Source organism: Antechinus flavipes, chromosome 5, assembly GCF_016432865.1.
Source record: "Antechinus flavipes isolate AdamAnt ecotype Samford, QLD, Australia chromosome 5, AdamAnt_v2, whole genome shotgun sequence".
Taxonomy (NCBI): Eukaryota; Metazoa; Chordata; class Mammalia; order Dasyuromorphia; family Dasyuridae; genus Antechinus; species Antechinus flavipes.
The window spans coordinates 40,632,151-40,657,683 of NC_067402.1; the positions used below are offsets into that span (position 1 = coordinate 40,632,151).

At 39.7% G+C, this 25,533-nt stretch overlaps 1 long non-coding RNA gene and 1 pseudogene across 1 annotated transcript; both read left to right on the top strand.

The window, feature by feature from the left end:
• Positions 1–9,756: 9,756 nt before the first annotated feature.
• Positions 9,757–18,747, top strand: LOC127537810 (uncharacterized). Its single transcript, XR_007947614.1, has 2 exons — positions 9,757–9,871; positions 13,023–18,747. It is a non-coding gene; the product is annotated as an uncharacterized LOC127537810 (long non-coding RNA).
• A 235-nt stretch (positions 18,748–18,982) lies between these two features.
• On the top strand, positions 18,983–20,467 carry LOC127538530 (nicotinamide phosphoribosyltransferase-like; annotated as a pseudogene).
• The last annotated feature ends 5,066 nt before the right edge of the window (positions 20,468–25,533 follow it).

A 25,533-nucleotide genomic window follows, 5' to 3' on the forward strand; every position in this document is an offset into this window, starting at 1 on the left:
TAGAAATGCTGTGTAGTGGTTCACACTCATTTCCCAGAGTTCTTTCACTGAGTGTGGCTGGTTCTATTCATTACTGCACTATTGGAACTGATTTGGTTCATCACATTGTTGAAGAGGGCCACATGCATCAGAATTGATCATCATATGGTATTGTTGTTGAAGTATATAATGATCTCCTGGGTCTGTTCTTTTCACTCAGCATCAGTTCATATAAGTTTCTCCAGGCATATACGCTAGAAGCTCTCAGAACCAAGAGAGACAAGCACACTAGAAGTTCTCGGGAGGCTGAGACATTCATTCCATCATCCATCTTTGTGGTGGCTGACCCCGACTCCTGCACTTCCCCACTAAGACCAAGGCCAGACTGAAAGGCTCCCCAGAAAGCTGCCCAGCCCCAGGAAGGAGATAATAAAGGATCTGGACTATAAGGAAGCTAACTGGGCCCCGGGAAAGGAGACAAGACTTGGAAAGAGACAATAAAGGATTTGGACTTTAATCCCTGGCTGCACTTGTGGTGATTATTGAACTGAAACGAAGCTGCTCCCAGAAACCCCAAGAAAACCTCAAGAGAGAACATTACATTTTAGAGAAAACATTACATTCCATGAACCACCAAATACAAAAAGTGTACTCCTTTCTGTCTCCATTCAATTTTCTTCAAAGATCTATCATATCCAACTTTTCTAAAATTCTATTTACCTCCTTAACTTCTTTCTTATCTATTTTGTTGTTTGATTTATTTAGTTCTGAGAGAGCAAAATCTATTTCTTCTTGCAGCTCTTAACTTCTTTAGGAATTTAGATACTATATCACTTGATGCATGTATGTTCAGTATTGATATTACTTCATTATTTTTCATACCCTTTAGCAAGATATACTTTTTCCTTATCTCTTTTAATTAGATCTATTTTTGCTTTTGCTTGATCTGAGATCAGGATCACTACCCCTGCATTTTTTTTTTTTACTTCATCTGAAGCATAATAGATTCTGCTCCAGCCTTTTACCTTTATTCTAAATATATCACTTTCCTTTAAATGTATTTCTTGTAAACAACACATTGTAGGATTCTGGCTTTTAATCCAGTCTGCTGTCTGCTTCTGTTTTATGGGAGAGTTCATTCCATTCACATTCACAGTTAAAATAACTAATTCTGTATTTTCAGCCATCTTATTTACCTCAAATTATGCTTTTCTTTTTCTTTTCCCACTTTCCTTCCTCCCCAGTATTTTGCTTCTGACCACCACTTCTCTCAAACAGCCCTCTCTCTTCACAGCCCCTCCTCCTTTCTTATATTTTTCCCCTACTATTTCTGTTTGCTTTTCTATTAGACTCCCCTTTCCTTTCCCCTTTCCTCTCCCACTCCTATAAGGTGAGACAAGTTTTTCAGTGAAACCAAATATATTTAATATTCTCTCTTTGAGCCAAATTTGATGAGAATTAAATTCACAAAATGTTCACCCCCCCCCATTCTTTCCCTCAATTATAATAGGTCTTCTTTGCCTCTTGATGAGATATAATTTCCCTCATTTTATCTCCATTTCCCTCTTTTTCCAGTACAATCCTCTTTCTACCTCTAGTTTCTTTTTTATATTATCACAGTAGAATCAAATTATACCTGCACTCTCTAAGTATACCCATAACAGAGATATAGTCCTCGAGAGTTCTTTCCTTTTTATCTTTTTATGCTTCTCTTGAATTCTGTATTTGAAGGTCAGATTTTTTTGTTCAGCTCTGGTCTTTTCATCATATATAACTGAAATTCACCTGTATCATTGAATGCCCATTTTCTTCCCTGAAAGATAGTGCTCAATTTAGCTGGAAATTTTATTCTTGAATGCATTCCAAGTTCCTTTGCTTTTAAGAATATCACATTCCAGGGCCTTGGGTCTTTAAAGTAGAAGCTTCTAGGTCCTGTGTAATCCTGATTGTGACTCCTTGGCATTTGAATTGTTTTTTTTTTTTTGTTTTTTTTTCTGGCCGCTTGCAATATTTTTTGCCTTGGCAGGAAGGGCCACCTTTTCCCATGAGATAGGAGCCTCAGATGAAATAGTTGGAGGAAATGTGAGACAAGGAGGGGAGACAACTCAGCTGTCAGCGAATGGCTTTTCAGGGAAGGTTTTTTTAGGGAAGTATAAGGTAAGGTCCTCATGTGAGAGGATTGGAGGAATGGACTTCTTAGGAATCTTGAGAAGGCATGAAAAGATTTGGAATAGCCATTATAGTGAGAGGGAGAGCAAATGGATGAGGGAGGTGTTCATCCCTCATTAGACTACTAGGTCTTCAGTTCTGTATCAAGTGTAGGTACTGGATTAAAGAGAAGCAAATAAATTTTAGTTAAAAGCACATTAAGGGCCACTATCATAGATGTTTCTTTCTTACTTACTTTCTAATTGTTCTAGAGACCAGTGTAATGCCCTACACATTGTAGATGCTCAGTGAATGAATGAATGAGGAACAGAGTAGAAAGGGCAAAAGGATGAATGCAGAAATGGGCAGAGAAAAGAGACAGGAAATGTTCAATAATTTAGGCTAAAGATTGCTGCTAAAAGAAGCCCAGTAAATACGTTGGAAGGTCGTGGTGGAAAAAAGGGGCCTTCACCATGGAAACCTTTGTGATGTCACTGACCAGAGAAAGGCCTCAGTCCTGAAGAGAGAAATCAAATGAAGCCAAAGACAGGAAGAATTTTGTCCTTTGAGTACTTAGCATATGTTATCTTATTTGGTTATTTGTAATTTTGTCCATCCATTCATCAACAAGCATTTATTAAGCCCCTGCTATACACTGGGAACTGGGGATTCAAAGACAAGTTTATCAGTCAGTGCCTACGGCAGCTACACAATACATTGGATAGATCACAGGGCCTGGAGTTAGGAAGCTCTGATTCACATTCAACATTAGACATTTACTTACCATGTGACCCTAAGCAAATCACTTTCCCTATTTGCCTCAGTTTCCTGGTCTGTAAAATGAGCTGAAGAAGGAAATGGCAAATCCCTCCAATATCTTTGCCAAGAAAACCTCAAAAGGGGTTACAAAGAATTGGGCACAACTGAAAAGAACAATCACTCTAAAAACCCACCTTTTATGGATATAAAGTATATGGCTTTAGCAAAACAGGAGAATTAATACTCCAGCTGAAAAGAGCATAGTAATAGATCTCAGAAATTCTGCCATAGTCAGTCCCCAAATCCCTTATTTTGGTGATTGCTCAGTATCCCTGAGGGATTGATAGTCTAGAATCTATCTCAGATACCTATTTCTATGTTGTACCTGCCTGTAATCTGTACCTTTCTCAAGAAAGGAAAAAATATTTTTTGATTTGCAATTTTATCTTTTTTTATTATCACAGATTTTTATTTTCAAACATATGCATGGATACTTTTCAACATTAATCCTTGCAAAACATTGTGTTCCAAAATTTTTTCCTCTCTTCCACCCAGACCCTCCCCAAGATGGCAAGAAATCCAATATCGTTTAAACATGTGCAATTCTTCCATACATATTTCCATAATTATCATGATGCACAAGAAAAATGAGATCATAAAGGAGAAAAATGAGATCACAAAAGAAAAAAATGAGAAAGAAAACAAAATAGAGGCAAACAACAACAAAATGGTGAAAATGCTATGTTGTGATCCAAACTCAGTTCCCACCATCCTCTCTCTGGGTGCAGATGGCTCTCTTCATCACAAGATCATTGGAATTGGCTTCAGTCATTTCATTGTTGAAGAGAGTCACGTTCATTAGAATTGATTAATTAGATAATCTTACTGTTGCCCTGTACAATGATCTCCTGGTTCTGTTCACTTCACTTAGCATCAGTTCATTTGAGTATCTTCATGCCTCTCTGAAATCATCCTGCTGATTGTTTGTTTCCTTTTGTTAACTCATTATTTGTATTAAAGCTTTTTATTTTCAAAGCATATGCATGGATAATTTTTTTCAACATTAACCCTTGAAAAACCTTGTGTTCCAATTTTCCCCCTTTTCCCCACCCCTTCCCCAGATGGCAAATAGTCAATAATATCTTTCTTCATGTCTAAATCATGAATCCATTTGGACCTTATGTTGGTATATAGTGTTAGATTAGATCAATGCCTAGTTTCCAATTTCCCAGAAGTTTTGGTCTAATAGTTTTTATCCCCAAAATTGAGGTTTGGGGGTTTGTCAAACACCAGATTAGTATAGTCATTGACTCTTTTGTTCTGTGAACTTAACCTATCCCACTGATCAACTACTCTATTTCTTAGCCAGTACCAAATGATTATCTCCTCTCCACTATCTTGGCTCAGCCCCCTACAAAAACTTTTTAACTTAATATAATCAAAATCTAAAATTATAATCAAAATTATCCATTTTCTATTCAGGAACGTACTCCAATTCTTCTTTGGCCACGAATTCCTAAGGACAAATTAATGTTAATATTACAAACTGATTATCAGGGTTGTGAAAAAAGCCTTCACAAAATGTACCAATGAGGACAGCTAGGTGGTGTAATGTCTAGAGTACTGGGTCTGGAGTCAGGAGTACCTGAATCCAAACAGACACTTACTAGTTGTGTGACCCTGGACAAGTGCTTTAAGCCTGATCGCCTTAAAAAAAAAAAAAAGTACCAATGGCAGAAAACCAAAGAAGAATAAAAATATGATAATACTTTAGATTAATAAAATTACAGTTACTTTCCAAGAACATAACTTGATGTACCCAGGTATTTATTGACAATTTAACCAACTGTCAGATAGAACTCAACAAAGAATCACTTAATAATATGGCTAGTTAGTAACCCCAAACTTCTAAATTTTTGTTGACTTGGAGGAATGGAAGCAAGCAGGTCTTGCCACAGCTCTGGGGGCTTTGAAGGTGATGGTTTTATTGCTACGATCCCTTTGTAACAAAAAAAATTCAACTTTCAATGAAAAATCGTTTTTTACCAATTTCTAAAAAGCTACAAATAATCATTTTAAGGTTTACCTCTGAGTTCAAGTTACTTCTTTCATTGGTCCTTGGACAGAACTTCTCTGATGCTTGGCAAATGGTCTTTGAAAATTAGTCTAATGATGATCAGCTATGAAAGACTTGGTTCTTCTTAGTGGTTCAGTAATCCAAGGCAACTCCAATAAATTTTGGATAGAAGATGCCATCCGCATCCAAAAAGAGAACTATGGAGACTGAATATAAATCAGCACATTATGTTGAGTTTTTTTTTTCTTTTTCTTCTGTTTTTTTTTTCTCTCATGGATTTTCCCTTTTGTCCTTATTTTTCTCTCCGCACATGATTCATAAAGAAATGTATATTTAAAAATGAACATGTATAATCAGAAAAAAATAATACAAAATTTAAAAAAAAAGAATTTCTGTGGTTAAAAACTTGATCATCTTATGGCCAACCTGGTAATTTGTCTCTCTGAATTTAGATGGGCTGATCCATGCAAAGGGACAGACAGGATATCCTTAAAGCAGTGTCAGTGTTCTGATGGAAGTCTCCAAGAATTCAGGCTCATCCCCATCCTGGGATGAGATTATCATGTGTCTAGAGCATGCAGAATTTCAAGAATTATAAAAACTACTGATGTTCTAAAGATGAGAATTTGGTCTAAGCAGAACAGTTATTTCTTGCAGAGGATGCTGGTGAAGGGAGAAGATAAGTTTGTACAAGCCATGGACCAAAGGCAATGACCCAGATGCAAGGAAAGAGGCTGCTTAGGCTCAAATGTTTATAGGGCAAAGTGAAGTCAGTTAAAGCAGATCCCAGGGGACTGTGCAAGGCAACACTAAGTAACTGTCATAGAAGCAGAATTCAAGGAATGACTTTTCTAAGTGTGGACCATGATCTTCGTAATCCTATCTTATGTTCCTCTTTTTCCTACTTCCAATATTGTATAATGTCCTCAAAAACTTCCTAGCAAATGTTGAATTTTATTGTAAAACAGGGCTTTGGTGGGAGTATACATTTACATTTCTTTGACTTGATACTTCTCAAACCTAAGTTTTGGGTGTTTTTTTTTTTTTTTTTTAATTCCTCACTGTTATGGATCACTGTCTCTTTCCCTTTATTCATAAGGGATGATTTGCTGGGTTGGAAAGTAAAGAGGGGGCATATATTGAAAAAAATTCAGTTTATTCATTTTCAGTCATGTCTAATTCTTGATGAACCCATATGAAGTTTTCTTGGCAAATATATTGGAATAGTTTTCCATTTCTTTCTCCAGCTCACTTTACACTTGATGAAAATGAGCCAAACAGGATTAAGTGACTTGTCCAGGGTCATACAGCTAGTCTCTGAATCAAGTCTTCTTGACTTCAGAACTATCTACCCATTCAGAAAATGTGATTTAAAAGCAAGAGATATCAATAAAAAATAATTTAAAATTGTGCAGTCTGTGAAATACAAGGCTTTTATCATTTGGCTTTTTTCAAAATAGGAAAAAAATCATTGGAACAGAATAATGAAATAAGTAACAGAAAAAATCATCAAAGGAAAAATCATAACCTTCTACACTACTCTTCCATAATCCACTATGTCAAAATAGAATAATGAATAAAGGAATACATCTTCAGAAAACATTCAGAAAACAAAAAGGATTTCAGTTTCTGTCTCCTCTGTTTTGCATCAAAACTGCAAAAAGTTCTTTTGCCTCACTTCTGATTCTTCCCAGCAATCAGCAATGCCTCACTTCGGTTTTTTAAAGTTTCAATGATATGTTTTTTTTTTTTCCTTTACAAATATTTACAGATTAGTACCATTTTGTGACACCAACACATTCTTTTTATTATTTATTTATTTGTTTATTCATTCATTTATTTGCCTGTTTGTTTATTTATTTGTTTGTTTGTTTTTGCTAAGATAATTGGGGTTAAGTGACTTAACTAAGCTCACCCAGCTAGGAAGTATTAAGTGTCCAAAGTCAGATTTGAAATGAGGTTCTCCTGACTTCAGGCCTGGTACTCTATCCACTGTTCCATCTAGCTGTTCCTGCAACAGATTCTTGTATCAAAGAAAAACCAATAAGGAAAAATAAAATAAAATAAGAGAAAAAGAATAATACATACAGTATTTCACATCTATCTTCTCCTGCCCATCTATTTTTTTAAATTAACAGAAGTGTATTTTGTCTCCTTCCCTCCCCACACTTCATAGAAAAGAAAGGAAGAAAAAAAATCTTGTAACAATAGAAAAACAAAATAATTTCCTTTATAATTGTAAACAAATATATAATAATAAGTTTCATTTCACCTAAGTTGATGAAAAGAAGACAGAACATGATCACACATACATAAAAATTTTGGTGTAGAAATACATTTAACCCCACAGGGATGCAGATAGAAACAAACAAACAAAAAAAAAAAAAATGGCAAGGAAAATGTAATAGAAAGGGAAGATTCAGGCAGTAGTCATCAGCAAAACAAATCTTAAGCCGAAAGAGAAAATAGTGAAGAGAAAAGTAAAAGAAAAAAGAAAAGTAATAACTTGAAATAATCAGAATAAGAAGAATACAGAGGAGGAAAAAAAGTATAAAACCAGAATAGAGGAAGGGAAAGCAATTAACTATCATAACTGTGAATGTAAATGGGATGAACTCACGCATAAAACAACAGTGGCTAGCAAAATGGATTAGAAAACAAAATGTTTACAAGAAACATATTTGAAACATAAATACTCACAGAGGTAAAATAAGGAATTGGTACAAAATCTATTATGTCAGTTGAACACAAAAATGTCAGGATAGTAATTATTATTTTGGATAAGATAACAACAAAAGCAGACTTAATTAAAAGCGATAAGGAATGGGGATTACATTTTGCTAAAACGTAATATAAACAATGAATTGATTTCAATACTTAACAATCAAACAATAAACATTTATTAAGCATCTATGTGCCAAGAACTATGTGTAATATGTGCACATGTAATATATGTATAAGACATAAGCACTTAAAGGAAAAACTAAATAAATTACATGGAGAAATTTTTTTTTTAAGGACAGGGAAAGGAAATAAGCATTCTAGATAAAGCTTACCATATGTTAGACACTGTATATCTTCTTATTAGTCCTAGATAAGTTGAATGAAAGGAAGGGAGGAAAGAAAGAAAGAAGGAAGGAAGGAAGGAAGGAAGGAAGGAAGGAAGGAAGGAAGGAATTAAAAGAAGAAGGGATTAATTAAAGAAATTAAAATGACCTGAATAGAATTTTAGAAAAATTAAATATGATAGATCTCTAACAATTATTGAATGGATAAAGAAAGGGTAATACATAGACTCAGCTGTACATGACCTTCCCAATAACTGATCGCATCTGAGGACATAAAAAGCTCACAAATAAGAATAATGAAGAAATATTATATAAGTCTATTATGGATTACTTCTCAAGGACTGAGCTTTTTGGATTACATCACTGAGTTTCCTTTCTTTACATTTAGCTTTACATTGATAACTATATATATGGACATCATCAAAGTTTTGCCCAGTTAATGTGAATGAATCATAGAACCATAGATCATCAGAGCAGAAATGGCCTTTTTACATATATATATCTTAAAGTAAACTTAAAACTTGTATCATCTAGGTGAATTTTTCATTTAAATATAGGAAACTCAGGCCCAAAGAGTTTACAATGACTCAACTAAAATCTTAAGGGAAATGACAATGGCAAGATTTGAACTCAAGTCATACAGGATCAGGGTTCCCTATACCATCCCTCATTCTCCCTGAGGATTAGTTTTCCCTAAAAGGCAACCAAGCTCTCCCTGAGATCGGATTGGCCCTTGTCTTCCTTGATCAATCAGTTAATGAATGAACATTTATTAAGCACCCACTATGTTCTGGGGGCAGCCAGGAGAAAGCACTTGAGCCTGGAGCCAGGAAGATCTGAGTTCAAACCTGCTCTGAGTCAAGTCACGCAGCCCGCATTTGCCTCATCTGTAAAATGGGGACACACTGGAGAGGAAATGGCAGAGCACTCTAGAGTCTTTGGCAAGACAACCCGGTAGTCAGACATAACTGAACAGCTGAACAATAACCACGTGCCGGGCAGCGCGCCTAAATGCTGGGGATACAAAAAGAGGCAAAAGACAAGCGGCTTCCTGGCCACACGAAGGCCCTCAGAAGCCCACATTTCCATAGGGAGGCAGGGCAGGACAAAGGAGACCCCCCTCCCCCCGCTGGGGTCTCCACGGGGCCAGGCTGGCCCGCACCGCAGGCGGGCGCTCTGGCCAACCTCCCCCATTTTATAGAGGAAGAAACCGTGCCCTAGGGAGATCGCCCCTTGCCAAAGGCCTTACACGCGGCTCGGCAGCGATGGAGGAGATGCAGAGCCAGGGCTCCTGCTGCAGAGCCTGCCCGGTGTGGGGTCCTAGAGATCTTTGGAATATGGGAAGGGTCGAGGGCACTAAGAGCCTCAGTTTTCTAATCTGTGAAATGGGGAGAATCCTGGCACCCATCTCCCCAGGCTGCTGGGAGGTTAAATGAGGGAACAAAAGCAGAGAGGTTAGAGCCTATAGAAATGCCAGTCGGTGCCTCCGTGTGCCTCAGTGTTCTAAGTAAAGTAAAGAAATTGGACTCGATGGCTACGAAATTCCCTACGAGGTCATCCCTACCCTAGAGGCAGAGGCGGGGATGACCAGAGAGGTCTGCTCCAGCCCCGCCTTTTCCCCGGCCTCAGCCCCGCCTCCTCGCCAGCTTAGGCCCCGCCTCCTCCCCGTCCGGCTCCGCCTCCTCCCTAGTCCTGGTCTTCCTCTTCCCCGGGTCCGGCACCGCCTCCTCTTGTCTTTGTGCGCGGCGTTCGCTGTCCATAAAGTTTTTGCTTTCCCAAGATGGCGGCGCCCATGAGCAGACACCCCCTCGTGGATTTAAGAAACTGAGCTTGTACGCAGGTAACGCCGCCGCCCCGACTGCCGTCCGGGCCTTCCCCCCTTGGGCGCCCCGGAAGCCGCCCACCTGCCTGTCTCGGGAACAGGCCCGGAGCTTGAGACCCGAGACGGCGGTGGAATTTCCGTGGTCCGGGGTGGGGGGTGGGGGGAGCGGGGAGCGGGAAGAGGAGGGAGGAGAGCAGAGGGGCGGGTCTGGGGCGTGTCCGGGCTGTAAAACAGCACCTTGGGGATCGCAGGGAAAAAGGCCTGAAGGGGGAGCTAGAGAAGCCCCTAAAATATGCTCGGGGGAGCAGTGACCCCTCCCCGGGCCTGTTTCCTAGTCAGAAAGATGAGGGTGTGAGCGTCAGCTCCAGGCTGTGAGCCACCTCCCTAGTCTCTGATGACCCTGACATTCCTCTGAGGTGGCCGAGTGACCCACGCTGAATTTGAACTCAGCTCTCTCGACCCCCATGTTGCTCCTCCGGACCTTAGGTTTCTGCAGCGTTCAGGACACGTGCTCAGCAGAGGCAGGGACAAAGGCACGACCCCCAAGCCAGTCTGATCCTGTTGATGTCCTTCAGTCATGTCTGACTCTCCATGGTGGCCTTTTCCTTCTCCAGAATCTGAGGCAAACAGTCACATGACTTGCCTAATCCTAGTAAGTTTCTGAGGCTGGATTTGAACTTAGGTCCCGGGCCTCAAAGCTGCAGCCGCCCTAGTCCTCACCCTTGAGTCTCACTCTCCTTTGGCCCCTGATCACTAAATAAATGATAATCAGCTCGGGGATAACTAAGTTCAACACCAGTGACTGGAGAAGGGAGAGAATGCTGACTGGGGCATGTAGGAGCTTCGCGATGAGAAAATGAACTCTGTTTGACTCCTTTCTATAGCTAGACTTTTGGATGAGATTAATTTTAAAAATCTTTTATAGAATGGGAGAATTATCCTATATATAACAGAATATCCTATCTATAACACTTAAGCGTGCATCTTTAAGTCTAGTTCAGAAATTCATGTTTTAGAAGAGCTATCCTCTCTTAATAATATTCTCAAGCATATAGGCTAAGACCTATCCACATGCTGTCGACCCTTGCCACCTGTCAGGATGCGGGCCTCTCAATGACATACATTTTGGAACATTCTTGTAGCTTTTCTCTATAAACATGTGATTCACAGAATGCTCAGGGCTAACACCTCCCCCCCATCCCCCCTTCAGTCGCTGGCCAGCTAATAAACGGTCTTAAATTTACATTATTTTGCTGTCTCTGTATTTTCTCCCTCTGGGACATTTCAGTTGGAGGCCCCAGCGAGATAGTCTTTGGCTTGGGTTCGACAGCCAGTCTGGTTCTTCCTAGAGGGTAAGGGCAAACACCGTCTCTAGGGGGTGGCCGCCAAGAAGACTTCCTCGCCCCAGAATTCAGTGATTCCCCTTTGCTGACCAGGAGAACGTGACCAAAATTTTCTTGAATTGGCCATGACTGTCTGGGAACCCGTTTCAGTTTTTGGGAGAGTACTCAAAGGAGTAGGCGGCTAAGCTGAACGCAGGTCACAGCCCCTACTGGCCTCCTGAGGATGTTGCTGGAGTGCCCTGGTTTTCCTGCCCATTTGGATGATTTGTATTTCCTGTCTTGGTGTCCTTGTTTGTTGAGTCTATAGGTTTTAAGTATTGTTGCCCCAGTAACCATCATGGGCAATTCTGAATCTGCTGCTCTACAAGGGGGGAGGGGGGAAGAGAGGAAGGGGGCGCTGAAATACTTCCTAAAGAATTTTAAAGACTTCCAAGGAATGTAAAGGATTATGATTTTAAGGTTACTAAAGGGAAATTAATTGGATATTATCAAACTAATTGGCCAAAATTGAACACAGGATGGCTGCCAGAGGGAACCTTTAATCCCCAAATTATTGAAAAGGTGAAACAAAAGGTTTTGGGGACCCAGGAAAACCCAATCAAATCCCCTACATCCTCGTTTGATCTGAAGTGGTCCCAGAAAGACCCTGGTCACTGACACAACTGCCTCCTCTACGAGATGAGAGAAAGAGACTGCAGTGATAAAGGGAAATTGTCTACCCCGCCTAACCAATACTGGTCATGGATGTCTTTATCCCACCCTGCCCCCACCAGACAAGGTTGTCTTTCCCCTTACCAGCCCCCTCCCTTTCACCCAAGTCTGCAAGCCTTGGTCCCTTCTTCAGCTACCCCCTCATCACTCTGCCTCCCTAGATTCCCTTTTAAGTCCTCCTCACACCCGTGGTAGCCTCATCTATGGACCCCGAGTCCTGACACAGCCACCCCCTTCTACTCTTACGCCAAATGGCCCCCGTGGCAGAGACCAGCAGTTGCCCCTTCATGTCCCTTTTCCCACTAGTGACTTGTATAACTGGAAACAGCAGAATCCCTTGTTCTCTGAGAGGCCACAGGGCCTCATAAGCCTTCTTGAGACTATTTTTTTACTCACCGGGCATGGCTGCCAACAGCTCCTCCAGGCTATATTCACAAGCGAGGAGAGGGAGAAGATAATCTGGGAAATGAGAGATGTTTATCAATTTTATTGGTTTTTTCATAAAACCAACTCTTAGTTTTATTTATTAGTTCAATAGTTTTTTTTTTAACTTTCTATATTATTAATTTCTCCTTTTAATTTTAGAATTTCAAGTTTAGTAATTGATTGGGGTTTTTTAATTTGGTCTTTTTCTAACTTTTTAAGTTCCAGGCCCAATTCATTGATCTTCTCTTTTTTGATTTTATTCAAGTAAGCCTCTAAGGATATAAAATTTCCCCTTATTACTGCTTTGGCTGCATCCCATAAATTTTGATATGATGTCTCATTGTTGTCATTATCTTGAGTGAAATTATTAATTGTGTCTATAATTTGCTGTTTCACCCAATCATTCTTTAAAATGAGATTATTTAGTTTCCAATTACTTTTTGGTCTATTTACACCTAACTTTTTGTTGAATGTAGTTTTTATTGCGTTGTGATCTGAAAAGAAAGCATTTACTATTTCTGCCTTCCTGCACTTAATTTTTAAGTCTTTATGTCCTAATATATTGTCAATTTTTGTGTAGGTTCCATGAATTGCTGAGAAGAAAGTATACTCCTTTCTGTCACCATTCAGTTTTCTCCAGAGATCTATCATACCCAATTTTTCTAATATTCTACCAAATTTCCTTTTAGAAAACTCCCTGAATTCTTTGGCTGACGTGGTTCTGCAAAGTCGCCGGGGCCTTGACCCGTTACCTCAAGCAAGGAGGCCTCTGCCTGTCCTTTCTATGCCAGCAACCGCGGTGGTCGGGAATCTGTCCTCGGTCAGGAAACGCGCGGAGAACAGCCGCCCGGAGACCATCCCTGGGCAGCTGCCAGTCGCTCTGTAACTGGTCCCCTCGGTGACTTCCCTGGTCCCCTTGCTCCGTTCTGTTGGCCTTGCTAATCGCCCCTTGCCTGACTAACTGCCTGACCGGGGCCAGGGCGTAACTCCTGGTGGCCGGGACACGTGCTCCCCTCTGGCCGCTGATGAGTCTGGTGTATGACTCCTTCAAAGAAAAAGCGGGGAGTGAAGTGGGCGTCGGAGTATAAGATGAGAAAACCAACCCTGAACCCTTTCTTTAACTATAAATTCCAGTACAGATTGTGAATTCACATTATTTCCGCGGCTGGTCCCGTATTTTCTCTCGCTGGAACATTTCAACCCCAACAGCAAAGAGGATAGAATCACAGATGTAGAGGGCAGGAACTCGGAAAGGTGAGCTTAAATCTAGGGCAGCGGGGTGCAGATAGTTAAGCGCCTACTCCAGGTGAGAGAATGGCTCTCTAAGTGCGTACTTAATGTAATGATGTAATCACCCTAGGGTTATGTGAGGTAGTGACATCCTCCTACTGGAGTACTTGAAGGGACTCTCAGCCCCAGAGGAAGACCCAAGAGGCCAGTCTCCCTCTTCCTTCCTCCCTCTTCCATCTTCCCTCCTCCCTCCTCCTTCCTTCATCCTCCATCCAACATCCTCCCTCCTCCCTCCTCCCTCCTCCCTCCTCCCTCCTCCATCCTCCATCCTCCATCCTCCATCCTCCATCCTCCATCCTCCTTCCCTGACCAGTGCGGGGCCCTCCTGCCTCCTTCACTCCTCCACCAACACCCAGGACTCGGGGCTGATCCCAAAGGTCCTCCTGAGAGCTAGTCTGTGAGTTTCATATTTATAGAGAAAACCTACAAGAATGTTGCAAAACATGTGGCCTCCTCTGACTGGGGAGAGAGTGGGGCTGATGGGCCCCTTAAATCCAAGTCGTGACACCTCCTGCTCAGCCCTTGGTCCTCCTGAGGGCACACAGCTATGGAAGAATAACTGAACCTCTTTGGGCCTCCAGAAAAGGAAGGCATCTGAGCATTCTGTGTCCAAGGGCTCTGAGGGTGTGACTCCATCAGCTTACTGCTCATCGACAGCTGGCAAAGCCTCTGTCCTGCTGCTGCCACGTGCTGGATCCATTTCCACACCCCCTTCCTGGTCTTCTCTCCTTTCTCCAGGACTCTTTATCAGAAATATCTGTCATTAAAACACTTTGTCATGAAAGAAATGTTTCAGTTTCCAGAATTACAATTTGTAACTGATCCAGTACAAATAATTGGTCCCCTTGATTGACTTCCCTAGTTACATCCCTAATAGGTACTGGATTAGTTACATTTTGAATTGATGCTTTATTTTATAAGGAGGGATTCTCCAGTCCTTAATAACATTTAGGAAGTATTCCAGCCTTCCCTACAGTCTACTTACAAATCATTCCAGAAGTGCCTAATCTCATCTGTTTGATGCTGATTCTTATTAACTCTCCTTTCTGGAAACACACCCTTTATGGCCTTGTCTCTTGGTTCCAGGGGGATGCCCTATTAAGAGTTTAGAATTTTTTGTTAAGAATACGGGCCTTAAAATAATCTCTTCATCACAGTGAAAGTCTAGCGTCAGGTGTTGAGTGGGCTTCTGAAACCTTCACCAGTGGGTATAAGAACAGTTTGGGAATATGCTGCTCTGGGCAAAAATGCCCAGTGTTCAGAAGAGGATTCTGAGGGACAGAGAGCCGACTGCTTTTAATTCTTAGTGCATGAAGTTTGTTAAAGAAAAAAAAAATCTAACCAACAGAACCACCTGCATCAAGGATTTCCATTTCAGGGTAGTATTATTCATAATTGCTAACCGTGTGATATCAGAGCCAGTGAGGCTTGTTGGGATATTAAGATGCTCATCATTCAACTCAGTTGCATTTTTAAAGTATTGTTTCTACTTGAGGGCACAAATCAGACAATTCTTAAGTAGTGTTAGTGAAAGCTGCCTAAAAGGAAGATAATGGATTTGTGTAAAAGCAGTAATTCCTTGCCCCCTAGAAATCTTCTGTTCTGTTACTGGTAAAGATGTGAACATTTGACTTGGCAGGAAGACCATCAGAACAGTGAATCCAGGGCAAAGCTTGAATTGGGTGGGATTTGGATCTCAAGTGTAATTCCTGTTTTTAAAAGTATCTGAGTCTGATTGGTGATTTGTATGTCTCCTCAGACTATTTCTAGGTTATCTTTTAGCTTTATAAAGAATCTCTGGAATTCTAGTACTGAAAATCATGCTTAATAGTAAAACCCATTTTGCACTGAGAATTTTGATGGGCCAGCCTGAAAATCTTCCTACAACTTCCCTGACCATTCTGCTTTGTTTTCCCCTCTGGTTGTTGGCCCAGTGGAACAAGTCCAGTCCCCCTTTTTCATATCACAGACTTAAATATTTGAAGACAGCCAGAATGGCTTTCTGGAGTCTTCTCCAGGCTCAGTGACTCATGTTCCTTCTTCTGATGCTCACAAGGCAAGGTCTTGAGATCTTTGATAAGGCTGATAAACTTTGATAAGTTCTGATTGTTCTCCTGTGAACATGATCTCCACAATCTGGACCTAAACCCAGACCTCAAAGTGCAGAGTGAAGAGACACCATCTCCTTCCTCTTCCTGGAAGCTCTATTCCTTCCCAGCTTGCCATCCACTAAATCCTCATGGCTGCCATCTTCCCAAGCTTTTCTCTGTCCTATATTCATAAAGTTGCCCTTTTTGTACTCGAATATTAGATTTTCCACTAATTCCTCTGTTGGGGATCCTGTCAGAAACATGTCTATGATAGTGGGCATGCTAGCGATGGAACAAGAAGTTTTTAACTTGAGACATTTCCAAAATTCATCCCCACTGAGGTTAGGATTCACCAAGCCAAATCTGTTAAAGTGATTGGAAAATACAGCCAGGCCCTTACTTGTAAATCATTTATGTTTCCAGAGTTTATAAATTGACTGGAGCTCAAAATATGTTTTCCTTTGGAAATGATTATGTCAGCTAAGAAAAACCAATTTTAAAAACAAGCTTTATTATAAATATAATAAGGTTAATATACTAATAAAAATAGGTTTTAGAATAAATGAGTTTTGTTCTTAGACATTTCCAAAAGATTCGTGATGGAAAGTGATATCCACATTCAGAGAAAAAACTATAGATTCTGAATGCAAATCGAAGCAGATGATTTTCACTTTTTTTGTTTTTTTCCTTCTTGTGGTTTTCCCCTTTTCTTCTGATTCTTCTTTCACAGTATGACTATTTGGAAATATGTTTAATGTGATTGTACATATATAACATATCAATTTGATTGGTGTCTTGGGGAGGGGAAAGGGAGGAAAAATGAAAATGAAAATAGTTTAAAAGCAAATGTTGAAAACAAATTTTAAAATAAATAAATAAATGAGTTTTTACAACCAATAACATAGATGAATATTAATGCCCTAGTTCTATTTACATACATACTAGTTCTGTGACCAGAGGCAACTCCCCAGGCAGCTATAAGAATGCCTACAGATAAACCAGAGGAACTTCCTCCAGGAGTTCCTTATGTCAAGATGCTCAAAATTAAGATAGTCTAAGCAGTGACTCCCAAGCCCTATCTCTTCTTGGGATCCCCCTTGGCCCTTTTGACTTTGAAGCATCTGAGTTTTGAGCCTCTGAAAAAGCCAAGTAAGGAGGAGAACTTGTGTTTTGGGCCTTTTGTTTCCCAGAGAGAGAGAGAGAGAGAGTTGGGGCCCTTGGGAAAGCGTCCCAAATCTCTTAGCTACTTTTTTTATTAAAGCTTTTTTATTTTCAAAACATGTATGGATAAGTTTTCAACACTGACCCTTGCATAGCCTTGTGTTTCAGATTTCCCCCTCCTTCCCCCACCCCCTCACCTAGATTGGATAACAATCCAATATATATTATACATAAATCCAGTATATGTAAACATTTATACACAAGAAAAATCAGATCAAAAAGGAAAAAAAATGAGAAACAAAATGCAAGTGAATAACATCAAAAAGAGTGAGAAAGCTATGTTGTGATCCACATTCAGTATAATCTTGTTGAAATGTACAATGATCTCCTGGTTCTGCTCATTTCACTCAGCCTCAGTTCGTGTAAGTCTCTCCAGGCCTCTCTGTATTCATCCTGCTGGTCATTTCTTACAGAACAATAATATTCCATAACATTCATATACCACAATTTACCCAGCCATTCTCCAACTGATGGGCATCCATTCAATTTCCGGTTTCTTGCCACCACAAAAAGGGCTGCCACAAACACTTTTGCACATGTGAGTCCTTTCTCTCCTTTATTATCTCTTTGGGATAGAGCCGGCTCAGCTCTTTATTTCTTTTGTGAATGTGGCCAACATGACTTCATAAGGCTTCGGCTTTCTCCCCTCTGCCCAGAGAAATCTGACTAAAGGACCTGAAACCCTGCTAGAGGAGAAGGCGGTGGTATCCAAACACTGTTATTCATGAATTTGAGCTACAGTCAGGAAGAATCCCTTGGAATGCTGGGAAGTGGATCAGAACCAGTTGGAAAGCAGAGAGGTTTCTGTTTGAGATAGGAGAGAGCTTCTGGAGTTAGTTGAACAGGGAGTGATTTGTTCAGGTTCATGTGATCACTGACTTTATAGCTCAATCCCAGAGTTTCTTGAAATATATGGACATTAAATGGCTTGTCCCAGGTCTCACAAAGCTTAGCACAGTATCTGGCACATTGAAGACCCTTAATCAATGTTTATTGATTGACTGATTGACTGACTAGGGCTTAATTGATAGTGAGTGTCCCTGCTCATACATAGTAAATGCTGTTGGAATGCTCTTTTCCGCTTGTGCCATCATTCATTCATTCATTCATTCGTGCATCAGAGTTAGAACCTTAAGAGATCTCCCTGATAAGACCAGCCCTCTCTCCACTACAATGTGCTCTCTCTTGCCTTGTATATATTCACTGCTGTACGTGTGGATTTTTGTTGTTGGATGAAGAAATTTAATAAACCACATTCTTCTTAGAGATGAAACATCCTATCATTGAATTTTGAGTACTTTCTGAGCATCTGTATTTTAAAAATTAAAATGCATCATAATTAGTTTTGTTAGGGAATATGAGGAATTGTCTCATAGGGGTGAGGTTTGTCAAGTCATCGAGTATTTATTAAGCTCCTTACAGAAACAGTTTAATGCTCCTTTGGAAGAGGAAAGCTGATGTTTACATTCATCAAAAGATTTACCTGTTCTCTGTGAATTCTCATTTGTTGTTTGTTTTGAATGGATCCCATCATCTGTGCTAAGATCCATAATATCTTATTGACTCTTTGGCTTGTATAATTAAATGACTGTTACATTGAGCATTGTGTGACCCTTAGGTTCTTTATGTATCAACTCTGGCTTCACAAGAATTTTCAGAGGTTAATTTATTAAGTGGATAATCATTTTTTTAGTAGTGTCATGATTAAAATTTTTTAGTTATGACCTGTCAAAATCATATTTTAAAATCTTAATCACTTCTTAATGGGTTGACTGTGAATAAATTCCTGAATAAAAAATAAGTTTATAAAATAGATATGTTTTCCCTTTTGTTCTGATTTTTCTTTCACAACATGATTAATGTGAAAATATGTTGAAAATGATTGTACTTGTATAACCTATATTAGATTGATTGCTGTCTTGGGGAGGGAGGTGAGGGGAGGTTAGAGAGGGAAAAAATTGGAACTCAAAATTTGACAAAAATGAATGCTGAAAACTATCTCTACATGTCATTGGAAGAATAAAATACTATAAAAATAAAAAATAAAGAAATACAAATATGATGCTCATTTTACTTAGAAGTAAAAACAGTTCCTGAGGGTTCTTTCATTCCAGAGGAAATGTTTTCTTCACAATGGAAGGCACAGATCTAAAATGTTACTGGCTAACAATTGAGACCATCCTTGTTCTGCCTTTGTAACCATCCACAGTAGCGATACATTCCAGAGAGCAGAGGACAAAATAGGCAAAGTATTTGATGGAAAAATCTAGTAATCTAGATGGCCTAGAATACAAATAACCTGATTCTGGCTACAGAAGAATCTCTTCCCAAGAGATTTTTGCATATCTTCTCATGTGGTTTCTTAATTGTGGGTGGCGATAAGGGAGAGAACTAGAATTTTTAAATCTTACAAACAAATAAAAAAATCATTGTTTTTAATGTAACTGGAGGAAAATATCCAATAAATAAAGAGATTTTTGTTGTAGGAGCACTTGTTATTTTCAAGAAGTTCAAAAGAATTGATAAAACAGCAGGAATCGTTTTAATAAAAAGAAATACTAAGAAATAAAAGACCCTGTGTCTGGATAATGTGTTCCAGTTACAGAACATAGTAACATCAGAGCTTGAAGCAAAAACCAGAAAAAGGATGCATTTGAACATATAGTAACACAATTTTCATCAGAGCCTATGTTAGTGGTTAATGATAGCAAGGACATTTATAATGCATATGTGAAAATCTGGGGTAAACATCTAACACATTTCATTGTATCATAGAATACAGAAGCAACACTCATACTTAAAGCAGATTCTGGAGATCCTCCTGACACTGTCTTAAAGGTTTTGGAGATTCTCTGTAATAAGTTTCTAGTTAGTGAAAACTCAAAAGAGTATAAATTGTTTCAGAAAGGTGAAATTGATGACAAAGTTTTAGGAGAGATTGTTGAAAGCATGATGAAAGAAAAATGGTCCTTTGATCTGCAGTTGATGAGTTGTCCCATCAAATACAGTTATGTGGTTACCAACGGCTTTGGAATTAATGTCTGATCAAACAAAAGGTCAAAACAGTACAGGTTATCTCTACATAGGACATCTACTGGAAAATATCAAGGGAATTAATGAAAAAAAATGGTAGTGCCTTAGCAGTACCAAACCTAAAACTATATTATAAAGCATCAAAACTATTTTAAAAAGTCATCAGAATTATTTGGTACTAGCTAAGTAATAGAGTGGCAGATCAGTGGAATAGATTAGATACACACAACACAATAATCAAGACCTATAGGAATCTAGAATTTGATAAACCCCCAAATACCAGCTTCTGAATAAGAACTGATTATTTGACAAAAATTGCTGGGAAAGCTGGAAAATGATGTGTCAGGAACTGCATACAGACCTACATCTCACATCCCATACTAAAGTAAGGTCAAAAGGGATACATCATTTGGGCATAAAGTATGATCCCATAAACTAATTAGGAGAGCGAGGGATAATTTGCCTATCTGCTCCTTGGAGAAAGGAGGAATGTATGACCAAAGAAGTAGAGGACATTATGAAAGACAAAATGAACAATTGGGATTACACCAAATTCAAAAGGTTTTGCACAAAAAAAAAAAAAAAAAAAAACAGAAACAAAATTAAAATTAAAAGGGAAGTATAAACCTGGGAAGAAATTTTATGGCTAGTGTTTATGATAAAGCCCTCATTTCTGAAATATATTAAAAAGTCTGCCAAATTTATGTGAATGCAAGTCATTCCCCAATTGATAAATGATCAGAGGATATAAATAGACAATTTTCAGATGATGAAATTAAAGCCATCTATAATTATATGAAAAAATAGTCTAAATCACTATTGATCAGAGAAATGCAAATTAAAACAACTCTAAGGTACCACCTCACACATGTCAGATTGGCTGACAGGATAAGATAATGATAAATGTTGGAGGAGATGTGGGAAAACTGGGACATATTGTTATTGAAATTGTCAATTGACCCAATAATTCTGGAGAGCAATCTGGAATCTGCCCAAAGGGCTATCAAACTATGTATACCCTTTGACCCATCAGTGCAATTGCTTGGTCAGTATCATAAGGAAATCTAAAAGGGAACCCACATGTGCAAAAATATTTATAGCAGCTCTTTTAGTGATGGCAAAGAATTGGAAAATGAGTTGATGCCCATCAGTTAGGCAATGGCTGAACAAGTTGTGGTATACAAAGATGAAGAAATATTGTGGTTCTATCAAAAATGATGAGCAACTTGATTTTAGAAAGGCCTGGAAAGATTTACATGAATTGATGCTGAGTGAAACAAGCAGAACCAGGAGCATATTTTACAAGAATGTGCTCTGATCAACAATAAAAGTCTTAGTTCTTCTCAGTGGTTCAGTGATCCAAAGCAATCCCAATAGACTTTGGAGAGAAAATGCCATCTGCATCCAGAAAAAGAAGTAAGGAGAGTGAATGTAAATCACTACATGCTACGTTCACTTCTTTTTTCTGTTTCTTTTTTTTTAATCTTCCCCAGAGTTTTTCCCTTTTCCCCTCCCAATATGATTTATCATGTAATATATATGTATATGTATATATATATATATATATATATGTGTGTGTGTGTGTGTGTGTATGTATGTATATATATACATATGTATGTATGTGTATATATAAATTTATTAGGAAAAAAATCTCAGCTTTAACTCCCCCAATTCCTGAGGGTGCAACTCCCTTAACAGAAGTCTCTCTGGAGCTTTCACTTTGTCCCTCATGTATGACCTTAGAATATTCATCTTGCTCTAGAAGCCTGCCTAGGCTCTTTAGCCTAACAACATTAGAAATAGCCATAGTCCAGAAAGGGAATGGTTTATCACAAAGCAAAAAATAAACAAACAAACAAAAAACCTCTCAAAGCAGGGATGTCATTGGGATAAGACTACACGACTCTGGGTGGCCCCAAATGGACTAATTCTCCCTAAAAACTTGAGAGTTTTTATACCTTTATCCCTTTATTCACTTAGCCTTTGGTGATATGGCATGGTGCTGGAACTAGTCTGAAAATACTGGTGGGGGAATTTTCACAGGGCTGCTGTCACTGCTAAGTGTCCCACCTGCCTCAAGCCCAATTGATGTAAGCCTCTGAGACCACTCATGGAGCCCTGTCAAGCCCTGCATTTGTTAGTGCTGGATCTACATCGAAAGATCATGAGCTTTCTGGGAGTTCATCTTTGGGAAATTTCTCATAGGGGTTGTGTTCTAGGTAAGTTCCATGCTTGGTACTCTTACTTCCTAATCCTATAGTTTTCCCTTTTTTCTTTCCAGCTGGTTCTCCATAAGGATGATGTAGAAGATCATAATGAAGCATCATCATCATCTCTTTTTTAATGAGTTCTTCCCTTTTCCTGTATCTCATCCATGTCATCCGATTGCCAGTAGTCCATGGTTACCGATCCGATTGGGTTATGGTTTGTATGTTTTCCTGGTGAGGGGAGGATTTCCCTGTTATAGTGACCCAGCCTCTGGGGCAGCAAAAATCCTCTAAGGAAAAACAATCATGGCATTATGGGGGGGGGGGTCCCAATAGATGTGATTTTACGGACGTTTCATTGGCTAAGTTACTTTCATTCTGGTCAGTTATTCAGCACCTCCATTGTGCCTATCACTGCCAGTCATCAGGAATGACCAGTCGATTAAAAAACTGCTTGGATCTATTCTCTGAAAAGCTGGATGTCCTCTGATCCCCAGTGCTACTGTACCTGTGGTTGAAAATATAGGAGGAAAATACTACTTCCTCCAGTATTCTATTGGATACTCACAATACATCACAAAACATCAGAGACTTATCAAATTGCCTTATGTTCCCAGACTCAGCTCCTGATCCAATCTGGTGACTAGGTCCATTGGAAACACCATCTCTGAACCCATTTCTCAGAGCCATGGTGGAAAGATCCCTTGGAAGTCCCACTTGGCAACTCACTGAAGTCAAATTCTGGGTTGTTGTTTTTGGAGTGGAGTCCTAGATCACTTCTCAAATAGGGCAAGTACCCCCTTCTTGGATTGCAGAACCTAGAGGTGACCTGATCTTGAAAATCCAAAGCAGCCCACATCTGAGGAAGGCAACTGTTCCCAAGATTCCCAGCCTGAGAAGCCGACTACAGTAGATGTCAAGCTATAGCCAAGAAATTTGTTATGGCCTGAGATTAGCAGTTACTCTCTGTGAACTAAGCCTTAATCTCTCTCCTTGCTGCTATCCTTGAAATAGCAAAGTTTCTTCCCCTCCTCTACTGTAGGTTGCAACCTCCCTTCCCTCTGGGAAGGACTCTGTGCTTTTGTCCATACTATGGCCAAATTATCCTATTTCCAGGGAACCACTCAGCTGGAGTTCCTCTCTGGTTAAAGTTGTCCCTCCCTTGGCAGCAGAGCCCTGCTTTCCTGCCCATCGTGGCCTGGAAACTTCTTGCCAAGAATGTCGAAAACCTGTAAAACAGTGTCAGGAGGATGTCCAGAATCTAGTCTGAGGAAGAGTGGTGCTTCTGCAATCCTTGATACAAGTAAATGTCTCAGGTTCTCTCACGTGCATTATAAATGTCATAACTATCAATGACTACTGACACAGTCCCTGATGAAAATTGTGTTACATTATCTTCAAATGCCTCCTTTTCACAATTTTGTTCAGGCTCTGATGGAACTGTATTTTGCAGCTGGAACAGGTTTAAAAACATATTTCCATTATTTGTTATGTTATACAAGAATAATCAAACCAAAGGTTTAAAAAACCACAAGAAAGAAAAAACAAAGAAAAACAAAATAAGGTGAAAATAGGATGCTTTGAACCACATTCAGTCTTCCTAGTTCTTTCTCTGGATGTGAATGACATTTTACATCCCAAGTCTATTGAAATTGTCTTGAGCCACCAAATGAGGATGAACTTTGGGCTGTGAACTTCTCTTGCTTCAGAAATGAGGGAGATATGGTTGCTGGTTTTGGTATTACCATCTAGACAAAAGTGGTGCCCATTACTTGATGCCCATTCAGCAAAACAGGCTGAAGACAGTCCAGACCTTGTGAAAAAGGAAAAGGAAAAAGCTTTAAGGGAAGATAAAGAATTAGGAAAGGGCAGTTCTGAATGGGATAAAGAAGACTGTGTTTGGAGTCTGAATGATCTATTTTTGAGGCGTCCAAACAAAGAAGTCACTCTCCTTCAATGGTGTATTAAGATTATTTTTCAGTGAGGTGTCTACATTGGTAAGAGCCACCAAGTTCTGTCCACCCTGCAGAATTTAATCTGGAGTAGCTGGAGTTCTGAGGTCTTCCGAGCTGTCCTATTGTTGCTAACATGAAATCCAGACAAGAGTACAGGCAGCAGAATTTCCTAATTGGGCAATTAGCCGATTACACCTGGAGGTTACTCAAATGGGATAGCAGCCCCCCAACCAATATCATATTTGGGCCCACAATGCAACTCCTGATGGAAAGCTGGTCAGAGGAGGAGAACCTGACACCCTTCAGCTCTGTGAGGAAGGAGGAAATGGGCCTCTGGCTATGTTCTACTGCATAGAGAAGAGAGCAGAATCACAGGCAAAAAGATAATATTGGGAGATCTGGAGGGCTTTTGCCTTTTGTTGCTGGGTCTGAGGCAAATAGAAGCCAAATAGCATCTGGGCTTGCCAGACATGAGGAATCTAGATTTTGGTTGAATATCCAGATTCTTGGTTAATTCATTTTTTTCTTCCTTCGGGCATAAATACTATCCTCAGGGGTGCTTTTAAAATAGTCTGTTGTGCCTCCAGCCTTAGCAGAAGGAACTGGGGCAGAAAAGATGAAATAAACTTGGTCCTCCTGCTGGCAGTTCATCAATAGCCAATAAACATTAAGGCCTCATGTCAGGCATTGTGCTAAGTTGATTACACCAATAGGAAAAAAGACAAATGTCTCAGAGTATCATGGCCAGGTGAGAAATAAGATGTCCTGAGCTGAGCTTCCTCTTTAGATGGACGCCTTGGAGTTCATGGTTGTACCCTTCTATCATAAGGGCCTAAAGGATGATATTGAGAAGGACTCCTGCGGCTGATTGGAGCTTGTAGATTAATGAGATTTTTTCCAGTAATGAGCTTTCTGAGACACAGTAGAGACATCAGATGTGCCAGAGTAAATCAGCTAGGTGAGAAAGGAAATATTTTGAGCTGAACTTCTTTTTAAAATGGAATTAGATAGTGATTTTCAGCTTTGGTGCCTAGAACTTCAAGGCTGTTCTTGTTAGGATGGCCTCAACCAAAGTTCATGGGTGTCTGAACTGGAGGAAAGGATAGGACAGAGATGGGGAGGCCTTGAGTTGATGGCCACTGTGGTAGAGAGCCGGCTAGAGTGGTGTGAACTAGATGTGAGTGTTCGTTTCTTTATGTCCCAGGGAATTATCTTGGTACAATTTCTTGGAGAGGATCATCCCTTTAAAAGCTAATTAGAGCCTTCTGGGGCATTGGCCATCATCTTCTCTTCATACAAAACTGTCCCAGCTGATGGCGTTGACAAGGTGCTATGATCAATTAGAAAGGTATATTTGGATATGTTTTTGAAATAAATATATTATAAGACAATGTATATGAAAAC